The sequence below is a fragment of the Schistocerca nitens genome, chromosome 4 (assembly GCF_023898315.1).
Source record: "Schistocerca nitens isolate TAMUIC-IGC-003100 chromosome 4, iqSchNite1.1, whole genome shotgun sequence".
Classification (NCBI taxonomy): Eukaryota; Metazoa; Arthropoda; class Insecta; order Orthoptera; family Acrididae; genus Schistocerca; species Schistocerca nitens.
The window spans coordinates 491894021-491918265 of NC_064617.1; the positions used below are offsets into that span (position 1 = coordinate 491894021).

A 24245-nucleotide genomic window follows, 5' to 3' on the forward strand; every position below is an offset into this window, starting at 1 on the left:
CTAAGGTCCATTCAGGAGAGGGCGCACACCGAGAGAGAGAGAGAGAGAGAGAGAGAGAGAGAGTCGATGGGGAGAGTGGTGGGAGGAGGAAAAAAAGACGAAATGCGAGGCGGCGGCGTGTGCGCTGCGCCAGCCGTCTGCGGAATGTAAGAAGCGGGGCGAGGAGGCAAACCTAATAACCGCGCCCTCCGCGTCGCAAGCTTCATTTCAATTAACGGCCGTTTTAATTGCTTTTTCCACGGCGCGCGCCGGAATTCTGTAGCTGCATGGCTATTGCCATAGGGACGCAGAAGACGGCGCAGCGTCTGCACACAGTGCCATTACTCCATTATTATTTCCTCCCCCTGTGATGAGCGGCAAACGCTTAGTCAGTGCCGAGAAAAACTCAATCGTTGTGGTTAAAACATAATGACTCCAGAACATCGAGGTAAAGAATTCTTGTACACAGCCGGATGATGATTCCTCCAAAGGATTTTCTGCTGAGAATCTTACGGCTCACCTCCAAACGAGTCTTAGACCAGCGCGTTTCTGTATATGTCGTGCTTTCATCCGAACAAATGAAAAATGTTCGCGTCAAAAACAGTGCTCCCAGCCAAACGTATAGTAAAATGATCTGCTAATGTCATAACTGCTTTCCGAAGAAACTTTGAAGCGGATTAGGCAGCCTACGTAGCACTGAAATCTTATTTTTCGCGGCAAATGCTATTAATGTAACCAGTGCTACTCATAACCTGTCCTCACGCCCTTACTCCCACCACTGTTCTACCTTCTAAACTTCTCGTAAGTCCTCCTGCTTACCGCAAGGGATTAAAACTGCTGAAGAAAGTATATGGCGAAGAAATGTCAAGGTTCTGGGTTCGAGTCCCGGTCCAGGAGACCAGAGATCAGAAATGAGCTCCGTATAATCGCCTTGAACTCGCCAGCTAGTCCTGTGACGTCACTTCGAACTCGCCGTCTGCGGGTGCCCCTTAGACTCAACTCACAAGTATATGAAGATGGTGACCATGCAGCGCTCTAGAATGAAATGATAATTAAATCAAGACCCTACGCTGTCGACAGGTGTTGATATCAACGGGGACAGTTGAAAATGTGTGCCCCGACCGGGACTCGAATCCAGGATCTTCTCCTTACATGGCAGACGCTCTATCCATCCGAGCCACCGAAGGCACAGAGGATACAGCGACTGCAGGGACTTATCCCTTGGACGCTCCCCGTGAGACCCACATTCTCAACTTAAAGTCCACACACTACATTCGTAGTGCCCCTGCTCATTACACTCATTACTCGCGGCAGACAATCTTACCGACTCCCGTAAGAGTTCGGGCAATACGTGTGCATCCGCACAGAAGAAGGTTAAAGACCGCTTAGCCTTAACTATATGATGATGGTATCTGTTCTTTCGGACATGCTATTAATTTAACCAGCGCGACAGATACCATCTTCGTATAGTTATGTCCAAGCGGCCATTGACCTTTTTCTGGTGGCCGAGCGGTTAAAGGCGCTACAGTCTGGAACCGCACGACCGCTACGGTCGCAGGTTTGAATCCTGCCTCGGGCATGGATGTGTGTGATGTCCTTAGGTTAGTTAGGTTTAAGTAGTTCTAAGTTCTAGGGGACTTATGACCACAGCAGTTGAGTCCCATAGTGCTCAGAGCCATTTGAACCAACCTTTTTCTGTGCGGATGCACACGTATTGCCCGAACTCTTACGGGACTCGGTAAGATTGTGTGCCGCGAGTAATGAGTGTAATGAGCAGGGGCACTATGAATGTAGTGTGTGGACATTAAGTTGAGAATGTTGGTCTGACGAGGAGCGTGCAAGGGATAAGTCCCTGCAGTCGCTATATCCTCTGTGCCCTCGGTGGTTCAGATGGATAGAGTGTGTGTCATGTAAGCAGGAGATCCCGGGTTCGAGTCCCGGTCGGGGAACGCATTTTCAACTGTCCCCGTTGATGTAAATCAACGCCTGTCGACAGCGTAGGTTCTTGATTTAATTATCACTTCAACTCACAAGTGTCCGCCGCAGATCACTCGTCACGTTAGTCTGTTGTCGGGTACAAGTGGACTCGCCTCGTTCAGAAAGGACACGAGATCGCAAGTATAGCCGCGGACTCGCGGCATTCCCGCCACGTGCGCAACCGTTTTCAAAGAAATTATAAATTATTATCCATTTATTTCACACAATCGTGAGTTCCACTTTTTAGCCATTCTCAAGTGCAAGTTGAAATGTCAGAAAACGTCCGACCTGTATAAATGACAGAAGCAACCATTGGGTGTTACGATTATTATATGCCAATATAATGACTGATCGTTTAGCAGTGATTGTTGCTCTGTTTATACACACATTTATACAGAAATACTTCTTCGAAGAGCCGGCCGCGGTGGTCTAGCGGTTCTGGCGCTGCAGTCCGGAACCGCGGGACTGCTACCGTCGCAGGTTCGAATCCTGCCTCGGGCATGGGTGTGTGTGATGTCCTTAGGTTAGTTAGGTTTAAGTAGTTCTAAGTTCTAGGGGACTTATGACCTAAGATGTTGAGTCCCATAGTGCTCAGAGCCTTCTTCGAAGACTTTTAAATTTATTACACACTTTCGCGGCATTACCGAGTATGTAACGACAGAAAACGTGACATGACATGAGGATGAAGTGTAATCTCTAAATGGTGATTCATTATTCAAATACATTACAGCCACGCGGAGTGGCCGCGCGGTTTGAGGCGCCATGTAACGGATTGCGCGGCCCCTCCCGTCGGAGGTTCGAGTCCTTCCTCGGGCATGGGTGTGTGTGTTGTTCATAGCATAATTTAGTTTAAGTAGTGTGTAAGTGGACTCGACCGATGACCTCAGCAGTTTGGTCCCTTAGTAATTCACATATTTGAATAAATTACAAAAACGAATGACAAGCTACACAATTCGCTGTTAGCCCACAAACGTAAGCTGACACGAACAAATGAATACAGAAATAACGCGCTTTTTTGTTGCACGGATGTAACAGTGACGTTGCTCTGTGCCCAGTTTTCGTTTGACACAGCCCACGTTTTCTCATGATGGAGGTACAATGAAGAAGAATACAACCATTTTGATTGCGTTGGGCGTATTTTGTACGTTTTTCATTTGAAGTGGACTATAGCGTGAAATTTATTCCAGACGTCACTCCATCTCTAATAGAACACATTTGCAGTTGTGTGCTTTGCATCAATTAACTTTCGTCGTACACCCTCCACTGTCTCACAAAACACAACTTCGTTGAAGCCCATCTCAGCCCTACACCCGGTCATTTCACCTTGTTGAGTGCTACTTCACAGCAGCAAGATCGTGTACTTATCTTCAGTAGCCTTTCACTCCTGCACGCTTCAGTCAGAGAGAACGAGTCGACTAGTATGAAGCGACCACAGCGCCACAGTTCTCAGACTCGTCATACTCGCGGAAGTACAGCGGGTACGAAGAAAGCCCGTTAGCACTTAGGTAACAGCGGCCCCTTCATTTGTGAAGTATGCAACCCGCAACATTAAAATCGTCCTCGCTCCGTTTGTCATCTCTACAGGACACAGTTTTAATCTGACAGGAAGTTCGAAACAGCGAACACTCTGCTGCGGAGGGAAACATTCGTGTGGGAAGCAATCCCCTTCACGACGGCTGAAGCACCCTGCACACATTCAACATTTATTGACAACACTAGTTTGTCAAACCTTCAGTTAACTGAAGTGACACACCATCAGTAATATTGTTAGGGGCAATGCATTTTTACAAGGTTAAGATGTTGCACACTCAAAAGAAAGTGTGTGCTGCAATTATATTAGCTATAGCTGGTAAACAACAGAAAATAATAAAAAGGAGGAAATGGGTCTGAGAATGGAGGAAAAAGGAGCAACTTATAATACGTTAATTTTCTGACCCAAAATCATAACCACAGACCCGAAAGAGTTAATTAACTATTGTCGGACAAGCCTTGCGTCTTACAGAAAATTCTTAATATTGATAAGACATAAAACAGAGAAGCTAAATATGTTAATGAGAGAGGCAATCGCAGTCGACGAGAAATGGGGTGTAACTTCAAGGTTTCTCGAGGCATTTGAATGCTCGGAGTTTAGTACTGTATTATTTTAAGTTCCCCACTATGTGTTTTTATACGAAATTTAACCCAAATTTACCTCCTGCTCTACAAAAAGTCTACATATTAACAAAAGTATGCACCCACAAATTGTTATCCAACTTAACCTCGTATGCTAACTTCAGACTAAACAAAACCTAATTTGAATTGAACTGTAACAAGTCTCAACACAGCTTGTCTTTATGTTAAATGCGCAACTGAAGTAAAACAATTGTCTGGCCCTAATCAAAGTTTCCTCTTACCTGTCATCTTGACAACATTGTTGCAGATTTCTCGAAAGCACAACAACAAACAGCAAGCAGACTGCGGCTAGCATAAATTTCTGTTTTCAAATAAAATTTACAACCAGTATTCAAATTGTTGCATACCATATAGTGCGATGTGGTAATGTGTAACGAGAAACCTTGTATAAACAGTGAGATGGGGAGAGTAACTATTCCTATAAAAGGATATTCCAAGACAGTGGTTTTATAATGTAGTATGTGTTCAAAAAGGGCAACGGCCTTGCCGCGGTGGGTACACCGGTTCCCGTCAGATCATCGAAGTTAAGCGCTGTCGGGCGTGGTCGGCACTTGGATGGGTGACCATCCGGGCCGCCACGTGCTGTTCCATTTTTCGGGGTGCACTCAGCCTCGTGATGCCAATTGAGGAGCTACTCGACCGAATGGTAGCGGCTCCGGTCAAAGAAAACCATCGTAACGACCGGGAGAGCGGTGTGCTGACCACAAGCACCTCCTATCCGCATCCTCAGCTGAGGATGACACGGCGGTCGGATGGTCCCGATGGGCCACCTGTGGCCTGATGACGGATGCTATGTGTTCAAAAAGACAGGGTAAAGTTTCGCGTGATCTTCAAACATAATAATCAATAATACTATGCTCGACAGAGTGAACAATGATTTAAAAAGGGCACAGTGTTAACAGAGAACTTCTATAAATCCAAACAACTTAGTTGATATGTTAATGGATGACGCGGGGAAGTGGGGTGGTCTTTCTCTCAGCTCTGAGCAAGCGAACAAAGTTAACTAACTGACAATAATCATCCCGACAAACCAGCTGCGCAGTGCTGCAGCCTTACCTCAAACTTCTTATCTTCAAAAACAAATAACAGTATTCAAAATTTACATTCTTTTCGCCTTTGAGAATATACGTTATATACATCTCGCTGTCCTGTACAGTAAATCTTTCTTATCTAACAGATATCGTCAAAAGTCAACATAGCACTACTGAATTCGTCCATCACACCACACTTTAACCGAGAATTAATCAGACAAGAGGCAAAGACTATACCGCAACAAGACCTAAGATTGTTTAACAGTAACATAACTTGCTCTCTCTCTGAAGTGCTTATCGATAACAAATAAAAATCAAAATGACATGCCCAGCTTACAATATCAGCAAGCACATTAGCAAATTTTTTATTAAACCTGTGACTAATTATATCTGACCTGCTATGACATATTAAGACAAGAAAGAGATTTCACGTTTTGTGGTAATATGGTGAGACCGGCATGTACTTCGCAGATCTTTCACTAGTCGTAGTGCGCAGAAGGTGGTCAGAAACAGTTTGAAAGATTGCAAGGGTGTCCAAGGGTAGTTTTTGCTGAGAAATAATTTTTAATTAAAAAATCCGATACGTTGCGCGGTTTCCGTGTGATTTATCACTGATGTTAACCAATCATGCCGTTGCGTGGAAATTAAAGCGGCCCGCCAGAGACGGTGTTGCCAAACGTGTTCTCCATTTGATTTCCCAAAACCTAACAAAAGAGCGATTAAAAAAAAACAGACATGTGATGGTAGTAAGGATTTAACCCGAGCCAAGGGCTGAGCAGTCTCGTGCGCTATAATCTACGCAGTACAACTCAGTAAGCTAGTAGACATTCTATATTTTCAAATTAATAAAGAAGGCAATGCCATAGTAAATCCTCCATTTACCACTTTCCTTTTATAGTCGTATTCAAATATTCTTGTATCAAAAGACTACTTGAAAAATTGAATCTGTGGAATGAAATACACAAAAAAGAACTGAAAACATGAACAGAGCACACAAACGCCGGATGGCCGGTTCGTGATGCTCGGAAAACATCTCAACGGCGGATGTTATCAAACTTTCAACACTCGACTTCACATGCTCAATACGTATTTACGTAGTGCGAGTGGTTTTGGAGTCATAAATACTGCTCGTCAGTCCATTAACGGTTTGACAACATTATTGGACGTATGAGGGAGGGCCCCTTAATCAATTTTTTCGACCTGTCGCATTTTCCTGAAATGTTAATTCTGCGAGGTATGCAGGAGAACTTCTGAGAAGTTTGGAAAGTAGAGGAGAGGCAATGGCATAAGCGAACCTATGAGGGTGGCTCGAAAGTCGTGCTTGGATAGCTCAGATGGTAAGAGTATTTATCCGCGAAAGGTAAGACTCCGGGTCAGAGCCCTCATTCGGCTCACAGTTTATTGTGCCAGGATATTTTCTCATTTTTACTTGTGACTTTTCACTCATTGACTCCCAGATCAGGGTCTGTTATCTCAAATTGATAAATTTATCCTTCTCTGATATCCACAAAATTTGTATCATCATCATTGTTACCACAACCACCGAAACACTGTATGCAAGTCCCTTTAACAGTAATCGTGTGGAAAGTATGGCAATGGAGTCTTTCATTCATGGGCGTCGAATATGTGAAATGAAAGGGAGAGCGAGTGGCGCTTCGTTCAGGGAGAAGACCTTGTTAAGCGTGCTAACGAAAATGTGATGGAATTTCGACGAATGCCTGAGGCAACGTTGTCTGGAAATGTTACAGGGAAAATGAATTATCATCTCTCTCTCTCTCTCTCTCTCTCTCACACACACACACACACACACACACACACACATTCATCGGCACTACCCAGTAGATTCAGAGAATGCGTGCGAACTTTTTCGTTTATCTCCCACCGACGTCCGGCCATCCGGATTTAAGTTTTCTGATTTCCCTAAATTGCTTAAAGCGGGTGCCGGGGTAGTTCCTTTGAAAAGTAGACGGTCCCTTCCTTCCCCATCCTTCCCTAATGCGAGCTTGAGCTCCGTGTCAAATGACCTGGTCGTGGAGAAGACTTTAAATTGTTCCTTCCTTCCTTTTCTTCCTTCCGGCTATCAAATCTCTGCTAAAAAAAAGGGGGGGGGCTCATTTTTTGTTTGGCTAATATCTCAGACTGACAGAGGTTTTAAGTAGTCTTGTTCAACGTTATGATAATGAGTTCCATGCAGAAAAATCAACAGAAAATGTATGTCTGGACTGCTGAATAAATCTTTGCTTTGTGTCTTTATTCAGTCTACCTAGGCATTCGGAAGTTACTTTTTAATCCTCGTGGTTAGTTCGCATACAACTATATTTGTGTCACATGTGTCCGTGACTTTTACGTTACACAGTCAAAGGAATAAAACCACTTCATAATCACGTACAGCTATGAATGATTTTACACTGAACATCCAGGGAGAGAAATTGCCATCGGCTGTAATGAGCACCGTGCACCACTTAAGCTAACTTACACAGCATCCTAGCGTTTGACTTCGTAGGCTTTCCCGGCGTAATAATTCTTGATCGTCTCCTCGGGTTTGCTTCAGGATCCTAAAATCAACATGATTCGATATTTCGGCTGACCATCTGCAGCTATCTTCAGGAGAACGCTGCTGCTGCTGCTGTGTCACACTGAAAACTGATGCGCAGCCCACCATAGTTGCTGCCCTCCAACACAGACCTGGTGCCGCCGCCCTCAGTAGAACACCGGTGTCAACGTCATATCGCACTCAGAGACTGTTTTCGAACACTCGTGCAGGCGGCACCGAAGAAAGGTGTGTTTTTATGTGGAATAGTTCAAGGTTCCATGTCCTGCTAAGAGGGAAACCATTGTCTCTATTAGTCAAATTGTCTACCAAATTTCAGTTGCCTCTTTATGAACACCGTTCCAAAAACAGGAAGTACTGGGAACAATCACAGTCTCTTAGATTTCATCCCGTGTCCCTCGTTTAGGTAATGTGCTACCGCCAGTTTTTTCCACTGTTATAGCCTCGTCTGACGGCGATGTTCCACGCACCTGCCCAGAGCACTGCGAATCGAAGGGACGATGTGAACCTCCCCACATTGACACGGAATTTTATATATGCCAGGCTTCCTACTTCACAAATCATCTTTCACAGCGCCGAGTACAGCCGTAATTTTGGACGGTGGACGGAACACACTCTTAATTTTAAAACCCCTTAAAATTGGCGCAGTTTTAAACGATATGGCCTCAGCATAATGAATAAAGGCCACAAAAAATGGCTCTGAGCACTATGGGACTTAACATCTATGGCCATCAGTCCCCTAGAACTTAGAAATACTTAAACCTAACTAACCTAAGGACATCACACAACACGCAGTCATCACGAGGCAGAGAAAATTCCTGACCCCGCCGGGAATCGAACCCGGGAACCCGGTCGCGGGAAGCGAGAACGCTACCGCACGACCACGAGCTGCGGACTAAAGGCCACAGATGTATGGTCCTATTCATGCACCTCCGGGGATGGTCCAGATCCGTTGCCCGGCAAATCTGCTTCTCAGAGTATCGAGTTTCCTTAACCACACCCATCAAATGTGTAACTTCTCAGATTAAACTGCCAGCGTCGGAAATGACATATGCTCTGCTTACCAGAGTCAGAAGGTGCCTTTGATTTAGTGTGGTGGTTGGCAACTCTTAACATGCAGATATCGATCGGTGTGTATCGGTTTTCGGTGAACACTATGTTCCAGAATACCATTTTGTTTTTTATAAACCATGACATCCAAAAATGGAAGCCTCCCATCACTTTCTACCCCATTTACATATCTCCAGAGGCACGATGGTTGTAAACCTGAAGTCCTCGGTGCCCTATACTCATAGTTCTCCATAATTGCGAGGGTTGGAACTTAAGTAGTGGTAACTATTTATTTACAACCGATAAAAAAGAGTTACATCTTTGCACCTGTTACTGTCCTTCGAAGCAGTCACCAGCGTTGTGTAGAACCCGTTGCCAGCGATGTGGAAGGCGTAGTATACCGTTAGCAGAGCCTGTTCTGTTGATGGTGCGAATGGAGCGGTCTACTGGCTGTCGAATCTCTGGAACAGTTCTGAAGCGAATGCCACGAAGTGGTTCCTTCATCTTCGGAATCAAATCAAAGTCACAAGAACTTAAATCCGTGGAGTATGGTGGATGGTACAGTACTTCCCAGTCCCATCGACCGAACAGAGCAGCCACAGATTGCGCTGTATGCGTCCGCGCATTGTTGTGCAAAATGATGGGTGGTTTCAGCAGAAAGTGTCGCCGCTTCTTTCACAAAGCTGGTCGCATTGATGACCCAAAAAACGAATAGTAATAATGTGCATTGACGGTCTGCCGTGGAGGAACGTAAAGCGTTAGGATAACACCATCATAGTCGTACACGAGAATCACCATAACTTCCACCGTACTGGGGCTATGACACACTTTCGACTTTCGCGGCGACCCATAATGACGCCATTCGTTGGATTGGCGTTTCAGTTGTGGCTAGTACGATGTGGCCCATGTCTCATTCAGTGTTACGATATGGCGTAAGAAAGGCGTGACACGGTTACGTTAGACCGCTCGCTCACTAGTGACTGTGTTTCCCTCGATTGTGCTCACGCCGGTGACGTGGGACAGGCGAGTCCATTTGCTCGGAGGTAAGGTAAATATGTCAACAACGTGTGCTATCAGCTACAATAGCAGATTCCATTGCATAGTGTCTCCACAGTAGTGTTCCCACTAAGTTCCAACCCACGTAAATCGACGACTATTGCCGATAAAGTGCTACTCATATTCATTCCGTCAGTCTGTTCAAAAATGTTCCTATTATATGAAATATACGTGGACGCCAAAGCTTCACCAACTCTTCATCCAGTTTCTTTACTAAACAAACTCAAGGACTCTTCCAGAGAAAGTCGTGTGAGATGTTGTTGTTGTGGTCCTTAGTCCAGAGACTGGTTTGATGCAGCTCTCCACGCTACTCTATCTTGTGCAAGCTTCTTCATCTCCCTACTGCAACCTACATCCTTCTGAATCTGCTTAGTGTATTCATCTCTTGGTCTCCCTCTACGATTTTTACCCTCCGCGCTGCCCTCCAATACTAAATTTGTGATCCCTTGATGCCTCAGAACATGTCCTACAAACCGATCCCTTCTTATAGTCAAGTTGTGCCACAAACTCCTCTTCTCCCCAATCCTATTCAGTACCTTCTCATTTGTTATGTGATCTACCCATCTAATATTCAGCATTCTTCTGTAGCACCACATTTCGAAAGCTTATATTCTCTTCTCGTTCAAACTATTTATCGTCCACGTTTCACTTCCACACATGGCTACACTCCATACAAATACTTTCAGAAACGACTTCCTGACACTTAAATCTATACTCGATGTTAACAAATTTCTCTTCTTCGGAAACCCTTTCCTTGTCATCCCCAGTCTACATTTTATATCCTCTCTACTTCGACCTTCATCAGTTATTTTGCTCCCCAAATAGCAAAACTCATTCACTACCTTAAGCGTCTTATTTCCTAATCTACTCGTAATTCCCTCAGCATTAGGCGACTTAATTCGACTACATTCCATTATCCTCGTGTAGTTTTTGTTGATATTCATCTTATATCCTTTCAAGACACTGTCCATTCCGTTCAGCTGCTCTTCCAGGTCCTTTGCTGTCTCTTACAGAATTACAATGTCATCGGTGAACCTCAAAGTTGTTATTTCTTCACCATGGATTTTAATTCCTAGTCCGAATTTTTCTTTTGTTTCCTTTACTGCTTGCTCAATATACAGATTGAATAACATCGGGGATAGGCTACAACCCTGTCTCACTCCCTTCCCAACCACTGCTTCCCTTTCATGCCCCTCGACTCTTATGTGAGATAACACATACAAAATTCATTTCTAAATGGCGCCTCAAAGATTTCAACAGTCGAATAAGATCCACCGAAGTGGCGATGTGGTGTTCACATTTGTCAACATATTGGCTAAAACAGACATTAAATACTTCGCTACATTGTACATTCAAGCGACAAAAGTCGTGGTATAGCGATATGCGCATATACATATAGCGATAATATCGCGTACACAAGCCATAAAAGGACAGTATATTGGGGGAACTGTCATTTGTAGTCAGCTGATTCTTGTGAAAATGTTTCTGACGTGATCATGGGTGCACGACCGGAATTAGCAGACTCTGAAAGCGGAGTGGTAGTTGAAGCTAGACGCATGGGACTGTCCATTTCGGAAATCGTTAGGGAATTCAATACTTCGAGATCCACAGTGTGCCGAGAACACCAAATCTCAGGCATTACCTCTCACCATGGATAACACAGTGGCCGACGGCCCTGGCTTAACGACCGAGAGCAGCCGCGTTTACGTAGAGTTGCCAGTGCTAACAAGAAGCTGCACTAAATGAAATAACCGCGTGAATCAATGTGGGACGTACGGCGAATTTATCCGTTCGGACAGTGCGGCGAAATTCGAATGCACACGTCTATTATTATACACAGTTGTTAGTTTAAGTGGCTCCGCAGTTTCTGCGCTGAAGTCGTTTGTACACGCCAGGAATAAAATCAGCCTAAGAACTTTTTGGACGGACGATGTATATCTTTCGAAAAAATAAAGCTTAAGTTAGAGAGATTCGAGTTCATACTGAGGCTAACCAACAATCGTTCTTCTCTCAGACCATTCGCGACTGGAGCAGGAGAAGGGGCAAGTGACAGAGGTAGAGAATTTCACCGCAGAGTGACTTGTAAAGTACGGATGTAGATGTAGATGTACATATACATCTACATCTACATAGATAATCCGCAGGCCACCGTACGGCGTGCATCGGAGGCTACCCTGTACTAATACTAGTCATTTCCTTTCCAGTCGCACTCGCAAATAGAGCGAGGGAAAACAACTGTCTATGCACCTCCGGCGGAGCTCTAATTCATCGTTATCTTCGTCGTCCTTAACTCACTCTGTATGTTCGAGGCTCAAATGTTTCAAATGCTCTGAGCTCTACGGGACTTAACATCTGAGGTCATCAGTACCCTAGAATTTAGAACTACTTAAACCTAACTAACCTAAAGACATCACACACATCCATGCCCGAGGCAGGATTCGAACCTGCGACCGTAGCGGTCGCACGGTTCCAGACTGTAGCGCCTAGAACCGCTCGGCCACCCCGGCCGGCTGTTCGAGGCAACAGAATCGTTCTGCAGTCAGCTTCAAATGCCAGTTCTCCAAATTTTCTCAGTAATGAGTCTCGAAAAGAACGTCTCTTTCCCTCCAGAGACTTCCATTTGAGTTCCGGAAGCACCTCTGTAACGCTTACTTGTTGTTCGAAACCACCGGTAACAAATCTAGCAGCCTGACTCTGAACGGCTTCCATTTCCTCAATTATTCCGACCTGGTACGGTTCCTGATCACTCGAGCAGTACCGAAGTGTACGACGCACCAGCGCCCTACATGCGGTCTCCTTTACAGGTGAACCAGTCTTTTCTAAAATTCTCCCAATAAACTGAAGTCGATCTTTCTCCTTCCTTACTACCGACCTTGCGTGCTAGTTCCATTTCATATTAGTTTGTAATGTTGCGCCGAGATATTTAAACGACTTGACTTTGTGAAGCAGAACACTACTAATGCTGTATACGGACGTTTCGGGTTTGATTTCCCACATTAACTTGTGTTTCTACATTTAAAGCTAGCTGCCGTTCATCACACCAACTAGAAATTCTGTCTAAGTCATCTGGTATCCTACTGCAGTCACTCAGCTTCGTAACCTTACCGTACACCACAGTATCATCAGCAAAAAGCTGCAGATTGCTGCTCAGACTGCCCGTCACGTCGTTTATGTACATAGAAAACAACAGCGGCCCTGTCACTCTTCCCTGGGGCACTCCTCACGTTCTCTGATGAACACCCGCCATGGACACATGGGTTGTTCTCTTCCAGCCACCGTCCCTGTAGATGCGCATGTCGGTCGGACGCAGAGATCGCGGTTCTCGCTGTGTGTTTCGCAAGCGCGAGCACAGAACGAGGCGGCAGAAGGCCGTCCTTCCGCCAGGTGACGGCGGTTGAGGCGAGGCGAGGTGCGTCACTGCAGGGAAGTTTCCGGCGCCGACGCCGGCGCTCGCAACAAGGCGCCCTTGTGCTGGCCTGGGAACTCAGGTGTCGCCGAAGAAAGCGGACTCTTGTGCGCCGAGCTGGCCCGCTGGCTGCCTTATCGCCGCCAACTGCTGCCCAGCCGGAAACGAGCCGCGCGCAGCGTCGCCCCATCACAGACGGCTAATACGTCTCTCTGTCTCCTCTGTGCAGTGGCGCCGAGTCGAAAGCACTGTGGCGTAGGGGCCCTATCAACTAGAGCGTCCCAGCTAGCGGCAATTGATCACGTATTTTTTTATGAGTCTTAGGTATGTTGTAGAGCAGTGCTTCGCATCCTTTACGAGACATTGCCCCCAACCACCATTATCAACCGTAACTCCTAATCAAACTGTAGAATCTAAAAAGAATTTTCTTTGAACAGTTCAATTTGTTAAATTACTCAAAGATAGATGATATTTAGTCTTTATGGGTATTCTGTTACGTGTGGTTGTTGTGGTCTTCAGTCCGGAGAGTGGTCTGATGCAAGTCTCCACACGCCACACTTCCGTCCATATTGGTGATCCCTTGCTATCTCGGAGTGTGTACTATCAACCGATCCCTTCTTATAGTCAGGCTGTGACACAACTCTTTTATTCCCCAATTTCATTCAGTACTTCCTCATTAGTTATGTGATCTAACCATCTAATCTAAAGCATTTTCTGTAACACTACAGTTCAAAAGCTTCTATTCTCTTCATGTCAAAATTTTTTATCGTCCACGTTTCACTTTTATACACGGCTACACTCCAGACAAATATTTACTGAAAAGACTTGCCAACACTTAAATCGCCGGCCGAAGTGGCCTTGCGGTTCTAGGCGCTGCAGTCTGGAGCCGCGAGGCCGCTACGGTCGCAGGTTCGAATCCTGCCTCGGGCATGGATGTGCGTGATGTCCTTAGATTAGTTAGGTTTAACTAGTTCTAAGTTCTAGGGGACTAATGACCTCAGAAGTTGAGTCGCATAGTGCTCAGAGCCATTTGAACCATTTGAACACTTAAATCTTATTTTATGTTAACGAATTTACTACAGAAACGTTTTTCTTGCCATTGCCTATCTACATTTTATGTCCTCTTCACTTCGGCCCTCATCAGCTATTTTACTGCCCAAATAGCAAAACTGAGCGAGGTGGTTCAGTGGTTAGCACACTGGACTCGCATTCGGGAGGACAATGGTACAAACCCGCTTCCGGCCATCCTGATTTAGGTTTTCCGTGATTTCCCTAAATCGTTTCAGGCAAATACCTAGATGGTTCCTACGAAAGGGCACGGCCGACTTCTTTCTCCATCCTTCTCTCATCCGACGGGACCGATGACCTCGCTGTTTGGTCCCCTCCCTTAGATCAACCAACCAATCAACCAAATAGCAAAACTCAGAAATCGTCTACTACTTTAAGGGCCTCGTTTCATAATTTAATTTTCTCACCATCACCTGTCGTAACTCAATTGCATTAACTGCATTCCATTACCCTTGTTTTTCTTCTGTTGATGTTCATCTTATTCTTCTCAAGACACTGTCCATTCCGTTCAACTGCTCTTCCAAATCCTTTGCTGTCTCTGATAGATTTATAGTTTCATCTGCAAGCCTCAAAGTTTTTATTTCCTCTTCCTGAAGCTTAACTGCTGTTCCAAATTCTTATTTGGTTTCCTTTACCGCTTGCTCAGTGTACAGATCGCATAACATCGCGGATAGGCTACAACGATGAGTCACTCCCTTCTCAACCACTGCTTCCCTTTCATGTCTCTCGACTCTGATTATTGCCGTCTCGTTTCAGTACATTTTGTAAATGTACTGTATTTTACCCCTGTCCTTTATTATATCACCATCTGATTCAATCAGACAATGGCAATTGCTTATTTCTAACAACGTTTCTTATGTATAGAAAGGAGAAACAATTATTAGTGCATCGCTGATGTTGCGTTTAATTCCTTATTAGAAAAGAAAATCAGCTATCCACACTGAGGCACTGTTACGAAACATGCTTTCCCTGCACAACAGCTTCCTAGCGTCACTTAATTCACCATCATCCTGCATCTCTATTTAAATTCAACCACGTTAAAATGCGAGCGCTGTACTTAGGTCTACCGTTTGTTAATCACTTGATTCCTTGGCTGCTTACCTCTTCACTGGTAAAAACTGGAAGACTTCAGATTGCCAGTGCTTTGTGTCTGACCCCACTGCTGCTGCTAATAATAATAATAATAATAATAATATATGGGGCCTGCAGCATTATAGTGAGCATAATATAGTTACAGTCGCGTTGTGCTGTCATATAGTTTATTATTTTGAAGTGAATAATAAAGCAATTTATAATCTACTGCTGAAACTACCTACAACTGCAAGAAGCCATTTTCACGAGATATTTAAACATGTGTCAAGCATATGTTTCGGCTTGACTGTCATATGTGCATGGTACGAAGTATAGTGGGTGAACTGTGTGAGATAGACGATGTCTGTGAGATGGACGATATCTGTGAGATGAGCTATGTCCACACATTCATGTCACTGTTTGTAACCCCCACCGCACTGTAATTAATTAATTAATGCTTGCACTTGAAAAAATGTAGTTAGTGGTAGCCGAATGTAATATCTCTTACGGTTTTACGAAATAGTGATAATAATAATGCTTTGTGAGAAATAATTTAGTTTCGTGACGAATTTAATTTTACTCCTCGTGGAGTAATTACCCCCAGAATGGGAATCACTCACGTAGAGGGACTTGTCATGAGTACCTGGCTAGCGGCTTTCCATGCGGCGGCCCCTGCTGTCCAAGAAAATCGATGTTTGAGTTTTATGTGTACCTTCTGCACACGTAACGTTCGTTCTGTTTCGACTAAGCTAGCGTAGCGCAGCGGCTGAACTTCGCGGCTACCACGCTAGTGGCACGGATTTGGCAATTTCATGATGTTTGGCTTTACAGGCAGGTTAAAATTTTCTCCGAAAGAAAACCCAAATCCTCCCGACTTGCTAAAGAGTAACACAGAAATCGTTTCGAAGCAAGATTCTATAAAAATACATCTTTAATTCTGCATCAAATTAGTGCACCAGCTTTCATAGGAAAGGTCAATTACGCGTGGTTCGCATCGAAGTTGATCGAAGAGAGAACACTCTTTTCGAATTCAAACGAACTGCGGTTGCCGATATCGCTTCTGAAAAATTCGTGTCCCTGCAAGGCAGTAGCTTTCATTAAAATGTGCGTGGTGCTCTACAAATTTGTGTTTGGGTTGCTTCAGCGTCAAATACCATCCGGAATTCTGTTTTAGCACCGCAAGCGACAGCGAATAAAGCGATACCGTAATCTGTTCGGCAGTAAACGGAATACACATTTGGAGGAAATTTGCAGCAGTGATGATTTATTAATGAAATTACCATGCGTACTGACAACTAATGTCTCCAATTTTTTTAATGAAAATTTTTGAAGCTTTTTAAATAAAACAATCGTTATTAACGTTCTACATCTTTATTCTTCATGTCAACAAACTTATTCCTCAACATAGACAACCTGGCGACGAATACATTTCTCTGAACCAGTTTGTTGATACCGTCACTGCAGAATGTCTGACTTTGTTGATGGAATCACAGTCTGACCTATGGTTGCAACGCTTCGTCACTATCAAAGTAAAGTCCTCGAGGGTGTTCTTTAAGTTTTGGAAGCAAATGAAAATCGGATTGGGCGAAGTCGGGGCTGTATGGAGGACTATCGATGACAGCAAAGCCTCGCTCATGTGTGATCTGGCATTGTCATGCTGAAGTATAGGACTGTGAGACTGTAAGTGTCGACGAACTCTTAGATTTCGAAACTGGATTACAACACGCTGTTTCTTATGTACCGCGTAGTTACGTTGCACACCACCATGTTAAGCCGTCTGCACAAGGGACGAGTTAGGTAAGGTTGACGTGGCGCTCTACGAGTTTTGTGACGTCACTTCCTGTTTTTTCACGTTGATGAGCCGTTTCGTCACGTGGAACACAAAATAAGTTCTGTGATATTTCAGCGACGTGTCACGTAAAATAGAAAGAATTGGAAGCAAGAACGCTCACAACGTCACAAGCAAAAAGCGCGTGGGTCGCTGAAATGAAGACGCCATATACTTGTGTTCAGTAGAAGTCCATATTCGGTGGGTTTTATGGTACATCCTACACCCCATGAATATATGCTGTTTCTAAGCGCCAATGGCTGGAGAACGAATCGTTATTGGTTCATGGGCTGTAATAAAACGACGGTAAACGTCGTACTGGTCACCAAAAAAATTTTGTATTTAGTTATTAACGCGTTGTAATTCGCGTGTTATTAGAGTAAGCCGTTTTAAGGCAACGGCACCTGAGGATTCATGAAAAACAGTCTTTCTTGTTAGGAATCGTTATAATTAAATGTAAATTAACAATATTTCGGTGATTAAAGCCTTTAGAATATTCATTTTCAATATTAATAATCGCTTCAGCTGTATTTGGGTCCATTATTACTGTAACACTGCCGGTTTCGTGGCGTTAAACCCACATCTTCCGCTCTATGTTTTTTTTTTTTTTGTGTTAGCAGAAGAGCCAACACCGTGTTACTAGAGGAGGCCGAAATGCACGCGTTTTAGCTCACGCAGGCTGGCGTGAGGAGGGAAGAACTATACTGACGTGAGGTCTGGAACATGACAAGGAATGAGAATTCAGAAAGCGGACGTAATTAGTTTGATACTTAACTTTAATCCATTAATGATGAACGTCGCTCTTGACGGTACATGATTCACAATATTATCTATTCAGAATACATTCTTGAAGATAGTAATTATAGTAACTGAATATCGCGCCTTGCTAGGTCGTAGCAAATGACGTAGCTGAAGGCTATGCTAAACTGTCGTCTCTGCAAATGAGAGCGTATGTAGAAAGTGAACCATCGCTAGCAAAGTGGGCTGTACAACTGGGGCGACTGCTAGGGAGTCTCTCTAGACTAGACCTGCCGTGTGGCGGCGCTCGGTCTACAATCACTGATAGTGGCGACACGCGGGTCCGACGTATACTAACGGACCGCGGCCGATTTAAAGGATACCACCTAGCAAGTGTGGTGTCTGGCGGTGACACCACAGTTTTAATCAAATGTCACCGGTTTCGTGGCGTTAAAGCCACATCTTCCGCTCTGTGTTTTAATCATATGTCACCTGAAGATTTGGCTTTAACGCCACGAAACCGGTAGTGGTACAGTAATAAAGGACCAAAATACAGCTGAAGCGATTATTAATAACCAAGATGAATACTCTTAGCTGTGATTGCCGCACCTATAAGTTTGGCTTTAGAATATGCTAAGACAAAATACAAAGTCTGTCATAACGATGCTACAGCCTAGCGTAGTGAGTAGAGAAACCACGTTACGAAACAGGTCAATATAGGTTTCGAATCCTGCTGTATTTAATTTTTTTATTACCTTCGCGTTTCCCAGAAGGTTGTCGGACTTGCTTATGAAATTAATAGAAGAAATTTCTATAGCACTTGAAGTTACGTAAATATAAGTGCACTGTCTGCGAGGTGTGAGTTGTTCTATTTGGGGAACTTTTATAAGCAGATGTCCTTGTTGACTGGACATAGATCTTTCTTTTTTGTCTAATTACATGTTCACGGATATTGAAGTTTTTGTTTACGTATACCACAGATAGAACAACATTACTAGCATATGGACAAGGGAAGAAAAGTAAATTTTAATGGAGCTAGCGTAGGAATTTTAAACACGTGTATTTTTGTGAACAAACTGTATTGTTTGCTGGCCAGCTCGTTCCGTGTACTGACGTCGTTGTGTCTCGTGACGTTGGATATCCTGCCTGCGTGTATCTCAACGTTAGCTGCCTCGTCCCGTGCGACGGCAGCTTTACACGCTACTATTCGGAGCCCTCTAGCGGCAGAGCGTTGCAATAATTTAGACATGAAGAATAAGGATGTAGAATGTTAGTAACGTTTGTTTTCCTTAAAAAGCTTTGAGAGTTTCCACATAAAAAGTTCAGAGGCATTTTTTTTTTCAGCGCGACCTCGCACTATGGCGATTTGAACTGCTGCCTCTAGCGTGGCAGACGTGAACCTTAGCCGCTGCGCTACGCTCGCTTAGTGGAAACAGAACGAACATTATGGGTACCCGAGAGATACTTCAACAGAGATTTTCTCGGAAACTAGGGGCCATGTCGTGAACAGCCGCTTTCCAGGTACTCAGGACAGTTGAATCAGCAGTGTACCTAAGACTCACCAAAATTCGTGATTAACAGGTCTGATGTCCACTTGTCATACACAGGAGACAGTGTCCTCAATATGACCTAGCAGACAACGTTAATAGTAACCTCAAAATTTTTACAAAAGACGAATCCACGGAAGTGTTGCAGTTCTTAATTTCGAAAATAGTGACACATCTAAACATCTTAAGCACCTTTTACACGTCGACTTTCTTGTCTCGGCTGACTGCCCAAGACAAGTAAAATATAAATGTCGTGTGACTAGGGCCTCCAGTCGGGTAGACCGTTCGCCGGGTGCAATTCTTTCGATTTTACGCCAGTTCAGCGACTTGCGCGTCGATGGGGATGAAATGATGATGATTAGGACAACACAACACCCAGTCCCCGAGCGGAGAAAATCTCCGACCCAACCGGGAATCGAACCCGGGCCCTTAGGAATGACATTATGTAACGCTGACCTCTCAGCTACCGGGGGCGGACACCCAAGACAAGTGAATCTATTAATGCGCTCTTGGCGTTTTATTCCTGTACTTAGTGTCATCTGTCGCGAGTGGTCATTCTGGTTTACAATTCAGCCCCAAAACTGCGCTTGTTGTGAGAGCTGTTTGCTATGCAGCTTGGCACCTGGACGGTGAAAGTTACGTTAAGCTTTTTACAAATAAATAAATAAATGAATAATAAAATGTAATAGCAAAATGTAGCAACAAGCAATGATAATAGAGTTTATTAATGACCAAAGCAGAATTCATCACATAAGTTCTTGAGAGAGGTCGTGTGGTAAATTCTTTACACTTCTGACAACTCAAATAATATGAAAAGTGACATCCAAACAGTTCAAAAAAAAAAAACATGTACTTGCTCGAGAAAATATATCCTTGCTAACACATGAAATACCATCTAGAACTCATTAAATAGCGCCTCTTTATCTTTTTCCGGTTATCTGTTTTTTATTTAGGCATAGTTTAGCCTTTTTTCCTGTAAAATTAAAATACCTTTTGGCTTTTAGATCTGTCGTTTCTCTTGTAAGGCAACAAAAATGTGCAACGTTTCAATGTGTCACAAAAACAAAGCGCACAACACAATGACGATTAAGAAGACAACGAACGCACATAAAGCCATTTCTATAGTAGGAGTTTTCTCGGTCAGGATAGCCGGCCGGGGTGGCCGAGAGGTTCTAGGCGCTACAGTCTGGAATCGCGCGACCGCTACGGTGCAGGTTCGAATCCTTCCTCCGGCATGTATGTGTGTGATGTCCTTAGGTTTAAGTAGTTCTAAGTTCTAGGGGACTGATGACCTCAGAAGTTAATTCCCATAGTGCTCAGAGCCATTTGCACCATCTTTTCGGCCAGGATAGGTTAACACCCGATGCTACACATGTCGCGATAGTCCCCTGTTTCTGCGCTTGCGCGGTGTGCAGCATTCTCGCAAATTTAGAGCTCCAGACTTGGCACGGTGTGTAGATGAGTGACGTCATAAACACACTCGCGTCGTGGTTGGCTGCTAATTTACGCACAGGCATGAAGGGCGCCGCACATCGCGCAGTCGATTTTGATCGGGAAGTCGCTCGTGTGAAACGGGCTCTATACGAGAGTTATTGGGACAGTAAGGTCCGAATCTCCGTAGCTAATCGAACGTCGCGAGAACACTGAAAGGCGCGTTGCATCGACTCAAGGCAAGCATCGCTCGTCAAACAACGTTATTTGCATTGGTATTGTCGCAGTGTGCTGTTTACAGTGTCAGTTCAAATTATTTAAAATAATGATCAGCCTGCCGATTGTGAAGTACGGCCAGTGATTCGGTTTGTTACTGCAAGCAACATTGCAGCAGCGGAAATTCATCGACAGATAAGTGAGGTATATGGCGCTAATGCGATGAGTGACAGCAAAGTGCGCAAGCGTGTGAGAGCTTTCAAGAACGGGCGAATAAATTTTCATGATGAACAGCGATCATGCTGTCCTTGAGTCATTTCAGAAGATTTGGTCAAAGCCACCGACGAAAAGACCGGCGATTCACAATTTCTACTTTAGCATTGGAATTTCCGAATGTGGGTAGCATAACTTTGCACAGAACTCCCTTCTAAAAGTTGTAATTTCGAAAAATTTGCTAACGTTGGGTTCCCGGGCTGCTTACTGAGAATCACAAAATGGAAAGAATGGCTTGTGCTCTTGACTTTGTGTTTGGACCAACATCATAAGTGTAGTTTAGGCAGTCTCTTTAGCGAGTTTGTTGCTTCTTGTAAGTGTTCTGCCGGTAAAATTCACTCTCTGGTTCACTATACCTATGAGATTTGCTACGTGATCGTTCCAATTGCAGTAGTTGCAATTCCCAGGTATTTAGTTCAGTTGACAGCATTTAGATTTCTGTGATTTATCGTGTAAGCAAAATTTAGCGGATTCCTTTTAATAAGTTACTCATCTCGATGACATCACATCTCTTATCTTTTAGAGTCAGTTGCCATTTTTTGCAACGAACGGATATCTTGTCTAAATAATTTTGCTCTTGGTTTTGACCTTCTGATGACTTCACTAGACGGTCAACGACGGTATCGTCTGCAGACAATCTAAGACGACTGCTCAGTTTTCTCCACAATAGTTTATATACAGGTAGATTAGGAAGAGCAGGAGGCGTATAATAATTCCTTGGGAAACACCAGATATCACTTCTGTTTTTCTCGATGACTTTACGTCGGTTACTACCAATTGTGATCTTTCTCAGAGGAAATCGTGAATCCAGTCGCGCAACTGCGACGATACTCCCCTGGACACACATTTTGAATAGAAATCTCAAAATTAAATTTTTGTATGGTGTCAGTATTAATAAGAAGCCTGTTGTTAGCAACTGAGTCCGAATGAAGTCCATCTCAGGACCACAGATTTAGTTGCACAAAAGAAATTACTCTGAATGTTTCCATTATAACTGTTGTAGTATTGTGGCAATATGTTTTGTTATTACTGCCCTCCTTTCTTCCAAACGATAAGTTTCCTCACCTTGATTAAGAGACATGTTTTTTTATTATTTTACACATAAGTCAAAAGTCTAATCAGGAAACGTAATTGCAAATAGTAGGTGGTGTTAACTGAACAGACGGTGTTCCGAGTGCTGCAGTGCCGGCTGTATGCGTCACATGACGCTGAAACATCGTAGGTATGTTCATTAATCAGTGCGCTTGCAAAAAATTGTAGTTCCATTTCCTGCCACCAGCTGAAAACATGCCGCTGGAAATAGAATGTGATGTGTTTCCTCTTTTGACGTCAGTGTGCTGTTTGTTGCTTAGCGACACGTGTTGATTTTTTCTTTTCATTTTGTGTGTGTGTGTGTGTGTGTGTGTGTGTGTGTGTGTGTGACTATTAGTGTAAAAGGTTAAGAAGGTTGAAATTTTCCATACGAAACACTATGGCTCTTGATAAGAGACTGTAACTGCTGATAAAGTTGTTTTATCAGAACGGCAGCAATAGCAGCGCGGCACTGCGGAAATATGAGAGACAGAAACAGCTGGGAAGAGGCCTCATATCAATAAATGTGCTAATACTGTGATCAAGAAATTTGAAAAATAGGTGAATTAGGTGGTGCAGCAGTGAGGGGGACTCGGCCCGTTCCAGTGGCAGCTATATCCGACTGTGCAGCACATTCCACAAATTCTGCATAGAGGCTCGAGCTGTGTCAGCGGAACTGTCTTCCCCCAGATCAACAGTTCAAAAGATTTTGCGGCGAATTTTACGCTGGTATCCCTACAAAATTCACAATGCGCGCCAAATGAAAGCGCAAGATAGGCTACCAGTACCTTGGTTTTGCCTTCGTTTTCTGCACGCATGGAAATGGATGACATGTGGCCGGGAAATATCCACTGGACGGACAAGGCAAATTTACTGTGCGCGGTACCGTCAATGAACAGAAGTGTCGCGTATGGGGTTCCACTCCACCATTTGTTCTGAAAGAAGATCCATTGCAGTCAGCTTATATGACTTTGCGGTGTGGTTTCGCAAGCTCCTTCATTCTTGCTGCATTTTTCTTTCGGGAGATGTTAGGCGTACACTGGCATCTGGTTGTTACAAGGACCTCCTTGTGCAGTACGTGATTCCAACTTTGAAAAACGCGACTATGACCACACCAATAAATTAATGCAAGATGGGGTGACACAACTAGACGCTTACCAGGAGGAGGATTTGCTCTGAGAAACCTTCGGTAACGATCGCATCATATCTAGGCAATTTCCAGATGTGTGGTCTTCCAGATCTACCGATTTATATCCAGACGACTTCAGATTATGGGGATATCTGAATGATCGTGTCTATCAGGGATGTATCCGGACTCTTCCTGATCTGAAGGATAGCATAAGACGACATATCTCTCTGATTACACAGGATATGCTGCGAGCTACTGTCGACCATGCTTTGTTACGTATGCAGCACGTTGCACAGACGGGAGCCCATTTTGAACACATGTTGTAACTTGTGACCATATACTAATAAGCGTGCCAGAATCACCGTTATCATCTGCTTGATCGTTCCTCCCCTTTTCCCGGGCCCACAGTACATTCTGACTGCTTACGTACAGTGCCATATTTTCACCTCGTGGCGGAAAGTGAAACTATTATTTTTTCAGCATACTCTGCGAGCTCACCCATTAACGAACATACCTACGATATTTTAGCATCCTGCGATGTAAACAGGCTGAACTGCGGCACTCGGAACGCCTTCAGTTTAATTATAACCACCACGGATAAAAGTTACAGTCATCTGGTATAAACCTAGCGCTTTGTTTCTCGTTGTGAAA

General features: G+C 44.1%; 1 protein-coding gene and 1 pseudogene across 1 annotated transcript in view; both read left to right on the forward strand.

Moving 5' to 3' along the window:
- Positions 1–24245, forward strand: part of LOC126252381 (tRNA dimethylallyltransferase-like) — a 587735-nt gene that overhangs the window by 212023 nt on the left and 351467 nt on the right. The gene's annotated exons all lie outside the window — the stretch shown is intronic.
- LOC126254592 (5S ribosomal RNA) lies at positions 4602–4719 on the forward strand (annotated as a pseudogene).